Here is a 14,378-nt window from a genome sequence, read left to right as displayed (position 1 = left end):
TGGGCACCACCACACATGGGCACCACCACACATGGGCACCACCACACATGGGCACCACCACACATGGGCACCACCACACATGGGCACCACCACACATGGGCACCACCACACATGGGCACCACAACACATGTGCACAGCCCCACACATGGGCACCACCACACATGAGCACCACCATACATGGGCACCACCACATGGCTCTCATGTGGATGCTGAGAATCCAGGCTCAGTCCCTCCTGTTTGTGTGGCAGGTGCTTTACTGACTGAGCCATCTCTCTCAGAACTCCCATACACTATTTTTGTATTTGTTTCTTTTTCAATTATAATTTTAGTACAAGTGCGTGTTAGTCTGCATGTGTATGTGTATGATTGTGTCCAAGTGTGCACACATAGAGGTCAAAGGACAACTTTTAGGAGTTCACATTCTCCTCCCACTATGTGCATACTGGAAATCAAACTTAGGTCATCAGGCTTGGTGGAAGGCACATTCGCCTCCTGAGCCATCTTTTCCACCTTCCATTTTTTTCTATTAAAAATCATTAGTTACAAGGCTGAAGGATTGTCTCAATTCAGAAGAGCGCTTATTGTTCTTATGGAGGATCCGTTTTTTTTCAACACCTGTACGGTGGCTCACTGCTGGGCTGCACTTCCACCTTGCCGCTGGGGTGCCCAGAGCACCTGCTGCAGCAGAGGCAAAACACAGTCCACAGTGGGGGTTCTCAGTCCAGGTTTTCCCAGGTAGGAAACAGTGGGGCTTAGGACGGCTGCTGTGGTTTTCAATCTCCTGTGTACCCAGGTGCTACTAGGGTACCTACCATTGGCAGTAGAGAATGGGGTCCTGAGGTCCGAGCTTCCCTTCTGGGCGTGTACACACCAGGCAGGAAGGGGAAGGCTTAACTCTGGGCCAGGCCTTCTCAAAGGCTTCTAAGCTGTCTCAGAGAACTTGAGGCTCCAAGGTATGAGAAGCCCCTGCTGTTTTAGGCATATCAAAATATAAAGGCTGTGTGTGTGTTTCATTCAGGAGCCCAGAACAGAGTAAGGAGTAAGGAATGCACTGTCATTGGAATTTATGAAAACTTAATGCCACAGGATCCTATTTCATGATCATGTTACAGGATGCCACTTTCCTACTCCTGGAATATGTAGCTAGCAGTTACAAAACTGTTGACCCATAGCCCTGAAGAGGAAAACCATAAACCAACTGACTGAGTGTGGTGTTTATTAGTGTTTTTTGTTCCTTGCATCAAGGTAAATAATCTAAATATCTGGCTCAGAAGTTGCTCAGCAAAGTTGTTGCTGTTTAAAGCTACCAGTCTGGGATGGCTTGTTTTGCAAAAGACTGTGAAATAACTTTGCAAATTAGCATTCCCCTCAGGCCCCACATAAAAGAGAAATCAGACATCACAGGACGACAACAGGCTTCGGGAAGGATTTTCACCTGACTCCTTCAGGATAGACAGTCATTGCGGTTGACTCCTGTGCAGCGCGGTGACAGCAGTAAGAAGGAACCTGTCGGGGGCCCATGCCAAGGTGTCCTCCTGAGAAGTCACAACACAGGGCAGACCTAGTACAAAGGAGGCTTATCATGGGGTCCTGGAGAAGGGTAGAGGCCATGAGAACAGTGGTGAGGGGCAGAGAAGGATGGAAAGAAAGAGAGGCTGGCCCAGAACACACAGGAACAAAGAGAGAAAGAGAAGAGGAGGAAGAGAGGGAGGGGAGGGAGGGGGAGGGGGTGGGTAGTGAGCATTTCTCTTATAGGCCGGCAGTGCAGGTAGTAGGTGATGATGCAAGGTCACCATTGAGGAGTCTAGAGAATTGTCTGTAAGCCACCAACTCCTCCTGGGTGAGTCTGGAGGAGCAGTTCTGGCCTGGAACTCAAGTATGAATTGAGAGACATTTGCCTTGGACACCTTGCTTGTCATTTCTCCATCATTCCCGAGCTGGACGTGGATACTCAGTGTTCTGTCCACTTGACACAGCCTACTCCTGCCTCCTGGCCCTAACTACACATTTCCCCAATGATCTCTTATTATTACACTGCACAGCTGGGCACATGGCCTGGGATCTCTCAGGAGGAGGGGGTGGGCCATCCAGTTATACAAATTCAGAAGAAACAGCTGATTAGCTAGACACCCTGCGTGGGGTGTTACAGGACTGTATTTGGTAACCCTGGGTCCCGAGTAAGGGTGAAACTGAGATGTCTTTGGAACAAGCCTCTTCTGCACTGACCCTGCACCTCACCTGCACTCACCCTGTCAGCTGCAGCTGCGGCGTGAGGTCTGGAGGGAAGGCACGTGATGCAGACTGGCTTGAAATCTCTTACAGACATTGTCATTCAGTGCTTCGGTTTTTAATTCACATTAATCCACAGTCTCGCAGTGTAGCCCAAACTAACCCTCAACTTGCAGACTCAAGTAATGGACATGCCTCAGCTTCCCAAGCATCGATGTTTTGTATTTGTGCTGCTTGTCTAGCATGCTGATGATCAGGTACTCGCCTGTATATCCTGGTACAGTGAGAACCTGGATGTCCATCATTCAGGCAATACATGAGGAGGTGATGTGTTAGCTGGAGATGAAAACATACCACTGTGGTAGTTTGAATGAGGATGGCCCCATAGGCTCTTATCTTTGAATGCTTGAGTCTACATAAGTGAAACTGTTTGGAAAGGATTAGGAGGCGTGGCCTTGTTTGAGGAAGTGTGTTCCTGGGGCTGGGCTTTGAGGTTTCAAATACTCAGGTCCAGTGTCTCCCTCTGTCACCTGCTTGAAGATCAGGATATAAAACTCTCAGCGACTGCTCTAGAGCCGTGCCTGCCTGCTTCCTACCATGACGATCATGAACTAACCCTCTAAAACTGTAAGCAAGCCTCCCATTACTGCTCTATTTTATAAGCATTGCCTTGGTCAAGGTGTCTCTTCACATCAATAGAACAGTGACTAAGACACCTGCCATGTACCACCATCGGCACACAGGTGAGATGACACCCATGATTCTCAGTTAAGCAGCTGCAGAAGTCTCTGCCTTTCCTTGGTCTATTGAGCACCAAAGCGTGGACCACCATCGCAGCAGGAACGTGGGATGGGCTTTGGCAGAAGCTGGTAGGAAATGTCACGGACCATGATTATGGAACCATCTCAGGTATTCGGGAGTTATTTAAGGTGGGATAACCTCCTAATGAGAACGGAGTTACCCTTAGAATCAAGGGAAGGGCTTTGAGTCATTTCAACAGAACGTCCAAAGAGAAAATGATTTTATTCTGTAGCTCAGGCTGGCAAGGTGGGGCATGACCTGGGTACAATTCCACAGCAGGAGGGAAACTAATTCACAAGAAGCTGGAAGGCAGGGCCTGCAAGAAAAGTAGTAGAATGGATTGCAATATTAAAGCGTTCCAGGAACTTACATTAAAGTTAAGAAACTGAGATCAACTTAGACAGATGGCTTATCTTAGAGTGTTCTAACTCAGGGTGTGGGGTTGGATTCAGGACCTCCATGTCCCCTGAGTCACAAGAGATTTCACTTAAAACCGTGCTTGTAGTCTTTGTGAGGAGTCAGTAGCTTTGTTGGATTCTCAGGGGATCCACATTTCAGTCTGTGTCTGTAGAGATAAGCACAGCAGGCCGCCTGCACCTCAAGGATGCCCTCCCATGTGTGCTCAGATTGTTTTTGTTTGTTTGTTTGTTTTTTGAGACAAGGTCTTACCATGTATCTCTGGCTGGTCTGGAACTCGCCATTCAGCCCAGGCTAGCTATGTGCTTCTGCTTCCCTAGTGCTAGGATTAAAAGGTATGCACCACCATGCCCAGCTCATGTTCAGATTTTGACAATCCATTTATTTTAGGATATTTGATTATTGTACATAAAAAACTAATTGTTAGCAAATATACAAGCTTAGATAGATATTGTGTATTGTGTTTGTCAGATGTAGTTTGGGTGTGCCTCTCGAGGCCTCCATAGACGTGATTCAGATCACCAAGGGTATAGGGAAGGAACTAGAGACTTTTTTTTATAGCAATTGAACCTTTGAGAGGAGGGTATAGGGGGCCTTTTCGGGGCTTGGCCTCTTGGGCTGGCTCTCATTTTGGACTCTCTCTTTTTGCTTAGAAGAGCTTCATGGAAGAAACACTGTAAGAGACAAGGATGCTTTCTATGAACTTGCAGGATTCACAGAGAAGCAGCTGGAGGAGTTCAAGAGAAAGGAAGACTAGTTCAGTAGAAAGGCAGATAGAAAGAGATTTCTAAAGAGCTAGCAATTTAGTTGCAGAAATCGAGCTTGTAAATAGTTATTTTGTAAATAGTTAAGAAAATAGAATTCCCTGACTGAGTTCGAAGGTTTATACACACCTCTCATCTCATGTGTCTTTAAGGATATACATATCAGATAAATTTTAAAAGTTCTGGGGTCCAGGAATCACCCTACAAACTACACAAACACTGTTTTCAATCAGACAGGGATAGTTTATTGAGCACACCCCCCAGGGCCATGGTCCAGATTCAGGAAATGAACCATGACCCCGAGTTAAGATCCTACAGGGTTTTTAAGCCCAAAATCCACAAATATCTGTATCAAGCTATTACACCAATCAGGATTTAGGAATCAGGAATCTCCTTAGGAACACGTCTTTGTTCTACATTTAGCCTGCTCCCATTGGTTGGAATATTCAACTATGGCAGAAGACTTACTTACCTTGTCTAATATTCATGTCCTAACTTGTCTACCAGGATGGGACTTGTCTAACGGTCATGTCTTAACTTTCCAAACAGGGTGTCCATTGCCCACATACATGTCTCTCTCTGCCAAGTAGGATGTCAATTCCCAGGGAGGTCTTGGGAACTTAAACTTTACTTGACCACTACTAAAAATGGAAATCTTATTTCAAATAGTTTCTTATATTGGTGCAGATGTCTCTCGTATATTGGGGTCCATCACAAAGACAGCTTATAAAGGCAAAATACCGTAAAAGTTCATACATAAGGTGCAGGAAGTGCTGTTGGGTGGCTGGTTTGGGTCCAAGCTTATTGTGGGTAACTATCTAATAGTTCTACTGATTTCTATCATGATTGGTTTCCAAGGGCACAGAGCATAACAGAATATGTAATCAATCGTGGCATTAGAAGTTTCCTAGTAACAGTAGAAACCTATGAGAAAGTTTCCTTATAACGGCAGGCTATCCAGGTAACAGTTACCCAGGCCTTAACATTCCATTTAGGCCTGAGTGTTTTACCTAGATCCTAACAAAAAGGTTACCTTTGCATCCACTCTTCCCTGTCCCTTGATAAGAGAATAGGGCACGGAGAGGGTTCACAGCTGCCACAATGATCTGCTCTGGTAAAGCCCAACTCCAGTTTTGAGAAGAACCTCCTGACCAGGGGCTAAACTCCAGTTCCAGGAGGAAAATCTCAAAGTCCACGTGAGCAAATATCCTATGGCAACCTACCCCACCCCACTTAGCAACAGCCAGTCAGGCTACAATAGCAGGGTCAAGGTACATACAGATAACCTGAGACATCCTGCAGAGAATAGATAACTTAGCCTTTTATTTGTCAGGTGGTTTTGCCCCCTGTTTGGTTCCTGTAAATTACACCAGAAATGCAGTTTTTAAAGCATTAGCTTGCCGACTCCTATAGAAATCCCCACATTTGCTGTAACCTGCTGTGATGATGTCAGTGAGAGTCCTTTCTCGAGAACTTGTAATAAAGACCCTTACGTGTTTATATCAGGACTGGCTCCTTGGTGGTCTTTGGGGTCCCTGTGACATGGGCATAACACTCTGGGGTGAATGACTGTGTTACCATAAATTCATGCATCAAACTTTAGTCCCCAGTGCAGAGATCAAAAGGGATGCCATCTTGGAGATGATTTGGTCCTGGGGTGGAGCCCCTTGTTAAAAGAATGAGTGGCCTTTTAAGAGGCTATAGGGACCATGTTCGACACTTCTGCCATGTGAGGGAACATAGAAAATGCAACCTGGAAGAAACCACCCTCACCAGTCAGAGTCTGGACAAGCCTTGGTTCTGGATTTCCAGGCCTTCAGGACAAAAAGAACTGAAGCCACACTTAGCTTCTTTCACTCATGTGATGCCCACTGATCTAGGCTGATGTAAAATATCTTCCAAAGGCCCATGTGTCAAAACCTTGGTCCCAAAGGTGATGCTATGGGGGAAGGGGGCATAGAACTGTTAAGAGACAGGGCCTAGTGTGATCTAAGGTCATTTGTGTTCACCATTGGACGAAATCGTGGTTTCCCACCACTCTTTCTTCCTGACCAAGGAGGAGGGATTTTGTCCTTCCATTCGGTCCTGATATACTGCACTGCCTCAGCACAGGGCTGCAGCAGGGTCAGGGAGGGTGCATGAGCGCCAGTGAGCTTGCTGACGGAGCAGGAGAGGAGGAACGATTCAGAGAAGAAAATGGTTCCACATCCCTGATTCACAGCATCCCTCACCCTGGCCTGAGACAGTCGAGATCAGTGCTTGGTCGAACGTCGACTGTGTGTGATGCTACTTGTGGCGGGATGAGCTGAGAGGCTGCAGTCGGGGCTTCTGGCAGGTGGGTCTTGGCTCTGCCAACGCTGTCTCAATAATCCCGCAAGCTTGCTTTATATTCCTGGATCTCAGTTTCCTTCTTTGCAAAATGGGGGATAAAATAATAGCACAGAGAGACTGCAGGTACAGCTCCATGCTTGAGCACTTCTGTGGGGCCTGGAGTTTGAGTCCCAGCACCCCACAAGATAAAAGTAATTAATAGTAATAATACTACGAATAATGACATCACTGGTTCTGTAGGTAAGCACTCTACCAAGCGTATAGTGTGTGTGTGTGTGTGTGTGTGTGTGTGTATCTGTGTGTGTGTGTGTATTTGTTAATTTATAGAGGAGAGGGGTTTAGGTGTACTACAGTAAGTTCGGAGGTCAGAGGACAACTTGCAGGAGTCATGACCTTTCCAAAGGTCACTCTCAGGTTATCAAGCTTGGCAGCAAGTGTCTTTAACCACTGAGTCCTCTTACCAGTTTTTGGTGTTTTGAGACAAGGTCTCACTGTGTAGTCTTGGCTAACCAGGAATTCACTGTGCAAGCCACAGTGACCTGAAACTCAGTATGTAGCCCTGACTAACCTCAAACTTAAGCAATGCTCCTGCCTCAGCCTCCCCAGTGCTGGGATCACAAGTGTATGTTATCTCATCTACTCCAGCTTCCCTGAGTGTGAGCCAAGGTGACAAACTCTGAATTGGGACCTGAGCACCCTACTGGGGAGGAGAGAGGAGGAGGAAGCCCATTCTGTTCTCTTCACCCAGGTGACCATCTCTATACCTGGAGGTCTTCTAGAAGAGGGGCCTTTCTTCAGAGAGTAGCAACTTATGAAAAACAACAGCTGGCAGGACTCAACCCAGGGGAGTGCTTCCCAGGACTTGGGGTGGGGGCAGTGTGCTCCCCAAGACTCAGCCCAGGCGGGGGTGGGGGAGGGGAGGGGAGGGGCGGCTTCTCATCTGCCTCAGTTACTACTTGCAGTACCTCTTCTAGGTGGACTTCTGTTGAAATCTGAAACCTCTCCCTGTACCTTGACCCTCACAGATCTTCCCTCCTCTTCTGTCTTGGGCACACCAAATCCCATTTCTGTGTGTGCCTCCTGGAAGCACTAACTGACCCAGATTTGCAGCTCTTCTTTCCCCTGTGGCCATAACCTCCTGGTTTTGATTTAGTTCCTGGCACAGCTTGAGAGGTATACAGCTTTAATAAAGACAGCCTTGATCAGGAAGCATGCTGGGTCCTCCTCTGCAGGCCGTGTCAAGCTCATCTGTGGAGCTATACATTGGCTCCCACGGGGCTGAGCAAGGCAGCTGATGGTCTCGAAAGGAAGGTCTTGGTGGGACTACAATTGTAGGAACATGTGCTTTGGGACATGGTCCCTTCTTTAGAGCCCCTAGTGGCTACGAGTCAGTGTCCACAGGCCAGCTTACCCTACAGAGAAAGAGACACTTGCTAGAGAGAATTGGAAATGGAGACATACTTGCCAAGTAGAACAGATCAATACTTAGGCTGTCAGAGAGGCCTGGAGGGGAAGTGGCAGTGCACTTCAGAGGAATGTGCCTGAGGATGAAATCCAGGCTATCCCACAGGTCATCCGTAGCACTCCAAAGCACTAAGTTCTGAAAGTGCTCCATCAGGGATTCCGCAGAGCCACTGAGAGGCAGAACAGCAGGATGACCATGGGCTGGGGAGGCTCAGTGATAAAGTGTTTGCCAACACAGTCCCTAGGTTCAACCCCTAACGACAGATGGGGCTCAGGAGGCCACAGAACTTCATAGCAGAGTTGCCAGACACACAGCTGGATTTCAGAACAATCCGTTCAAATGACCACAGAGAAGCTGGGCTTGGTGGCACATACCTATAGCCCCACACTTAAAAGGCTGAGCCCTGAGCATTAGTAACTGCAATCCTGAGGCAGGCCTGAGCAAAGTCTAGGCCATGCTGGGCTTCAGAGAAAGATCTGTCTTCAAGCACAACAGAGAGAGCCTGCAATGGTGGTGAACGGTCATCAGGAAAGAGCTCCCTTCCCAACCAGCCCGCAGTCAAGATGCCCCACCACAGGAGTCTCTCTCAAATCCAAGGGTGGAAACCACTAATATAATCTCTCTTCTCCCCCTTTATTCATGGGGGGTAGGGGGAGAAGGAGGAGGAGGAAGAAGCAGCCCAGAGAAGTTCCATAACTTGATCAATGGTTACATAGCAAGTTAACAAACAAGGCTGAGGAGTTAGAACCTAGGGCACAGACCAGGTCCTGTTTTCATCTGTTGCAGAGAGCCACCCTCTCCAGGAATTTAATCTTTATTTTATATCAACTTCATGGTTATGCCAGGATTATGCCTACATCGACAAGATATAACTGGTTCAGACTGAGCGGCTTACGGGACGTGTCAGTTTCTTGTGATGTTGCCAGAGAGACTTCTGGGATCTCTCAGTTACCCTGTAACGAGCGCTAACTACTTATGGACATTACATTTGTTATGCGACTAACATTGCAGTACAGAGGAGCAAGGCAGGGCAGAAACAGCAGAGCTCCCAAGTGGAGGAGCCTGGTCTTGAGCCCTGATATTAGGCTCTCAGACATGTCCAGGTTCTTCTGGAGCCTTGGATGCTGGGCATGTGGAGGGATATAGCTCTTCTGGAGTCTGAGATGTTGGGCATGTGGAGGGGCATAGCTCTTCTGGAGTCTGGGATGCTGGGCGTGTGGAGGAGCATAGCTCTTCTGGAGCCTGGGATGCTGGGCGTGTGGAGGGGCATAGCTCTTCTGGAGCCTGGGATGCTGGGCGTGTGGAGGGGCATAGCTCTTCTGGAGTCTGGGATGTTGGGCGTGTGGAGGAGCAGAGCTCTTCTGGAGCCTGGGATGTTGGGCATGTGGAGGGGCATAGTTCTTCTGGAGCCTGGGATGCTGGGCATGTGGAGGAGCACAGCGCCTACTCTTCTGGCTGCTTCACTGATGCAGATGATGTCAGTGGAGCCCTGGCACTTGTTTGGTTTCTACAGCCAGGAAGTGGAACAGGAGAATAAGACTTGACCCTGAGATCCAGAAAGGATTGTACATAGTAGCAGGAAAATCAGTGTATTCAGCAATGAGGAAACACTGCCAAGTTGTCTTGTCTGATGATGTGAGCAGAGGCAGTCCCCAGTGATAAAGCAGAACAGAAGGCCTGCCTAGTAACTGAGGGGAGGGGAGTGGATGGGGAGGTGATGCAGGGGACTAGAGGAAGGAATGAGAAAGAGGCCAGGCCACAGATGCAGTGGGAGTGGACTGTGGGGATCTCAGGAGGCAGGGCAGAGGGGAAAGGCACTGGAAGAGGAGAGAAGCTTCAGAGCCCTCTATGCTGATCAACCGAGATGATTCTAGAATGTAGCCAGACTGTGAATCACGGAGCTGGAGCCTAGCACACGACAGGTCAGTCTCTACCAGCCATCTTGAGTGGCATGCCATCTGTGTGGTCCACAGGCCCTTCTGTGCTCGCCTCATTGGCAAACAGCTCTTTCCCGCCCTCTCCCCCTCATTGCCATATTGCCTCTTGATTTGGTCTTCAGACTCTTGGTGATGACTAATTAATCCTTCCGGAAGCATGCAAGAAGACCTACTTGTGGGTGAGCCATCTGGAGCTCCTCGTTGCTGGACTTGGCCTCTGAGGAAGAAGAGGAGGGAGAGTGGGAGGTGACTCATCCTTCAGATGAAACACCGCCATTGTGTCTCCACAAGGAAGACTGTGGTCTCAGGGGTTCCAGCTTTCTTCCTGGCTTTCCAATGGCTCTAGACGGGATGGTTTCTCCCTTCTGTACACTCACATTTGCCAAGTTGACAGGAAGGCAGAGACATTCCAGGTTACTCCTGTTGCCTTTCACAACACTTGGTTGGTCTTCAATGATGTGTGTCTGTAAAATGCTCCCATGGCTTCTTTTGTAACAATATTCTCTTTTCTAAATGGAGTGGTTTGAGTGGAAAGCATAAAGTCACCAACTACTTATTGAACACTTGCTTAAGATGGAGAAAGTGTGGTCACCCTGCCCAGGTTCCCATTCACTCCATCTCCACAAAACAAAACAAACAAACAGAAAACAAAGGAAGGGTTGCTACAGGCAGGGCCACATCCTCAAAGGACCAGTGCCTTAGCTGTGGGCTCCTCTTCCTCACAGAACTGGTACCATTTGGGTAGCCTACAGCCCAAGACTCATGGATATTCACTACAGAATGGCAAACCCCTGTCTCAAATGAGGTATGTTTCTGCTCTGAAACTCGAGGCCAGCACTGAACTGAAGATAGTGTTTTCTTTTGTGTGTGTGTGTGTGTGTGTGTGTATGTGTGTGTGTGTGTGTATCAGACAGACAGACAGACAGACAGAGCTTAGAGTTGAATGGGTGGGGAGGTGGGAAGATCCGGGAATAGATGAGGGAGAGAACCCCATCACAATATACCATATTGAAACAAAAAAAATCTTTTCGAAACCAATTTTAAAAACCATGAAGGCAAGAAAAAGCAAGGGAGAGGATTGGAGAGATGGCTCTGTGGTTAAGAGAACTGATTGCACTTCCAGAGGACCTGGGTTCAATCCCCAGCACCCACATAGCAGTTCACAACTGTCTGTAACTCCAAGATCTGACACCCTCACACAGACATACTTGCAGGCAAAATACCAATGCACATAAAATAAAAATTAATATTAAAAAGAAAAGAAATTGAAAAAAAAAGAAAAAGAAAGAATGGGTTATAGGGGCTGGAGAGATGGCTCAGTGGTTAAGAGCACTGACTGCACTTCCAGAGGTCCTGAGTTCAAATCCCAGCAACCACATGGTGGCTCACAACCATCTATAATGAGATCTGATGCCCTCTTCTGGTGTGTCTGAAGACAGCTACAGTGTATTCATATATAATAAATAAATAAATCTTAAAAAAAAAAAAAAAGAATGGGTTATAAACAGCAGGACGGGGCTTGGGTGGAGCTTCAGCGCAGCACGTAGAGGCACTCCAGGATTCCCCAGAGGGATTCTAAAGCTGCAATTGCTAGACCCATGATGTGGTTTCTACCAGATGGATAGGCCCAAGAACCTGCATGTCTAACAAGCTTATAATTCAGCCTTCAGAGGGAAGGAGGAAAATCCAGAGTCCAAAGTCATCCTCAACTGTATAGAGTTTGAGGCTAGCTTGGGCTACTTGACATTCTGTCTCAAAAAGAAAGAAAGAAGGAAAGAAGGAAGGAAAGAGAGAAAGAAAGAAAGCGAGAAAAGAAAAGAAAAAAAGAAAACAAATGAAGAAGAAAGAAGCTTGGTGTGGTAACTTTCTTAAAAGCCAACAGTTAGGAGACAGAAGCAGGAAGACCACAAGCTGGAAGCTACCCTGAGCTGTATAAGACACTGTCTCAAAACAAAACAAAGGAGCCAAAAGAACCAGCATGACCAGCTTTAAGTACTGAAAAAAAAAATGAGAATACAAGAGAATACAACTCACTATTTCCATAGTTCACAGCTCAGCAGCTATCTGGAGAGCAACAGCTGCTAAATAAATAAATAAATAAATAAATAAATAAATAAATACATAGATAGATAGATAGATAGATAGATAGATAGATAGATAGATAGATTCTCAGCTCCTAACCACCAAAGTCTAATACCATGTCAAATTTTGTAACTGGTAATAACCGTCACACACACGGGAATGCACACATACATGCATACACACAGGAACGTGCACACACACACACACACACACATATGAAGGGCTTGAGGAAGAAAGCAGGCTTTCGATATCAAAAGCTTGGCTTTATGCCTTAAACGTTCAAGACACCAAGATCAAGAGTATTGGGCTGTACCAGACACCAGGGTTAGAAAACCAGATACAGTGACCTGTTTGTGTAAATACAGGGAGGACTCAGCTACATCCGTTGTCTGAAGATTGAATGGTGGCTTTTGAGCTATTGGGACAGAGTTGAGTTCTTGTCACAGGGACAGACTGTTCTAAAGAACCAGAAATACATACCATCTGGCCCTTCATAGAAATAAGTTGCCAGAAACCATAGAGTAAGTACCGTGGGGGTGGTGGCATAGACAGACAGGGGACAGGAAGTTGAAAGGAGATGAATGAGTACCCTCCCAGCTGGTAGGAACTAAAGGAGACTTCAGGCTGTGACAAGACCTCAGCACCTGCCCTAGTCAGCTTCTCTTGCCGTGATAAAACTCTAAGACCAAAGGCATCCTTAGGAAGTCACAGCAGGTGTTCAACACAGGAACTGAAGCAGATGCCACAAGAAGTGCTTCCTGGCTTCTCTCCATGGCTCCCTCTGCCTGCTTTCTCATACATCTCAGAACTGGCCACTCAGGGGGCTCAGAGTGGGCTGGACAGTCTCACACCAATCGCTAACCAAGAGGATGCCCCGTAGGCGTGCCTACAGGCCAGTTGGATGGACATGGTTTCCCAGTCAAGCTTCCCTCTTCCCAGCAGCCCCAACTCAAGACAAAACAACCTTGCCACCCTGCAAAATCAAAAAGCTAACCCATAGACGTCATGATGAGGATAAGAGTAAGGCTGTATTTAGAAACACCATAACTTCCTGGACCTTTGTGGGAAGCGGTGCTTGCTGCTAAGCCTCATACCTGGGTTCTATCCCTGGAACTCACTGACAGAGGAAAGAACTGACTCCTGCAGTTGTTCTCCGAGATCCACATGTGCACTGTGCTGCACATGCATGCATGACGTAAACAAGCAAAGGAATACACACAAAAAGTAAATTCCAGCTTCATGTTTCTAACTGCCTATAGACGCCCTGTTGGGGAGGTAGCCTGCTGCAGAGATGTTCTTGCCTGTCAGGTTTCTAGAACAGGAAGAATGAAGCAAATGACAGGGGCCACCTGTGGGTCCCCAGGGGAGACACTTTGTACTTGGACTGGCCTGTCCCATCTGGTGTCTACACACAGCAGAGCAGGCTCTCCAGCACACACCAGGCACTTAAAATGTTTGCCTTTTATTATCAAGGGACACATCCTCTCTGCCACTAATGTGGGTGGATTTATTTTCCAATGCAATAAGCAGACATTGCACCCATTTCACAGATGCAAACCTGATACTTAGAATGCTCAGAAAACATTTTAGGGTAGAACTAGAAAATATCATCCTGAGTGAGGTAACCCAGACCCAAAAGGACATGGTATGTACTCACTGATAAATGGATATTAGCCAAGAGGTACAGAGTAACCGTGATACACTCCACAGACCCGAAGAAACAAGAAGGAAGGTGTAGGGGAGTGGTTCTGATGCTTTCATTTAAGCAGGAATCTGCTTGTCCAGACGCTGAAGGTCCTTGTCCCCAGTTGGGTTTTAAACTGTCAATAAAGATGCCGGCTGCCAATGGTTGGGTTTGGATTAGTAAACTCAGAGTTGTGTGAGTAGGACACAAAGAAGAAGACAAGGAGATCACCAGGAGAGACACAGAATAGACTCAGAGCTGCGGGGAGATCATCCAAAATGTAGTCAGAAAGGGAAAGTAGCCCACGGAAGGGCAGCCCGAAAGCGTGTTGAGCAGCAACAACCAATGGGCATCTCAGGAGGTAGCTGGGCAGCAAAGTTAGTAGCAGAGGGAAGGGCACGCTAGCCGAGGGAGGCATAGAAGTGCTCAACCACTGAGCTAGCAAGGCATGTTAAAGTTAAGCTAGTGTGTGTGTGTGTGTGTGTGTGTGTGTGTGTGTGTGTGTGTTTTCCATCCATGGATCCAAAGATTCTCTGATCAAATGGTTGGAAGTGTGGCTTCCCAGGAGCATAACACAGGAATAGAAAAAACTCCACGCTACAGGAAGGCCCAAGTGAGGATGTTTCAATCCCACTTAGAAGGGACAACAAAACAATCACAGGAGGCAG

At 47.2% G+C, this 14,378-nt stretch overlaps 1 pseudogene; it reads left to right on the top strand.

Moving 5' to 3' along the window:
• LOC114620885 overlaps positions 1–9,544 on the top strand; it is a 26,556-nt pseudogene extending 17,012 nt beyond the window's left edge.
• The last annotated feature ends 4,834 nt before the right edge of the window (positions 9,545–14,378 follow it).

The sequence above is a fragment of the Grammomys surdaster genome, unplaced genomic scaffold, assembly GCF_004785775.1.
Source record: "Grammomys surdaster isolate TR1022 unplaced genomic scaffold, NIH_TR_1.0 63, whole genome shotgun sequence".
In the NCBI taxonomy this organism is placed as follows: Eukaryota; Metazoa; Chordata; class Mammalia; order Rodentia; family Muridae; genus Grammomys; species Grammomys surdaster.
The sequence above is the reverse complement of the archived record's forward strand: the minus strand, read 5'-3'. Positions and strand labels throughout refer to the sequence as shown.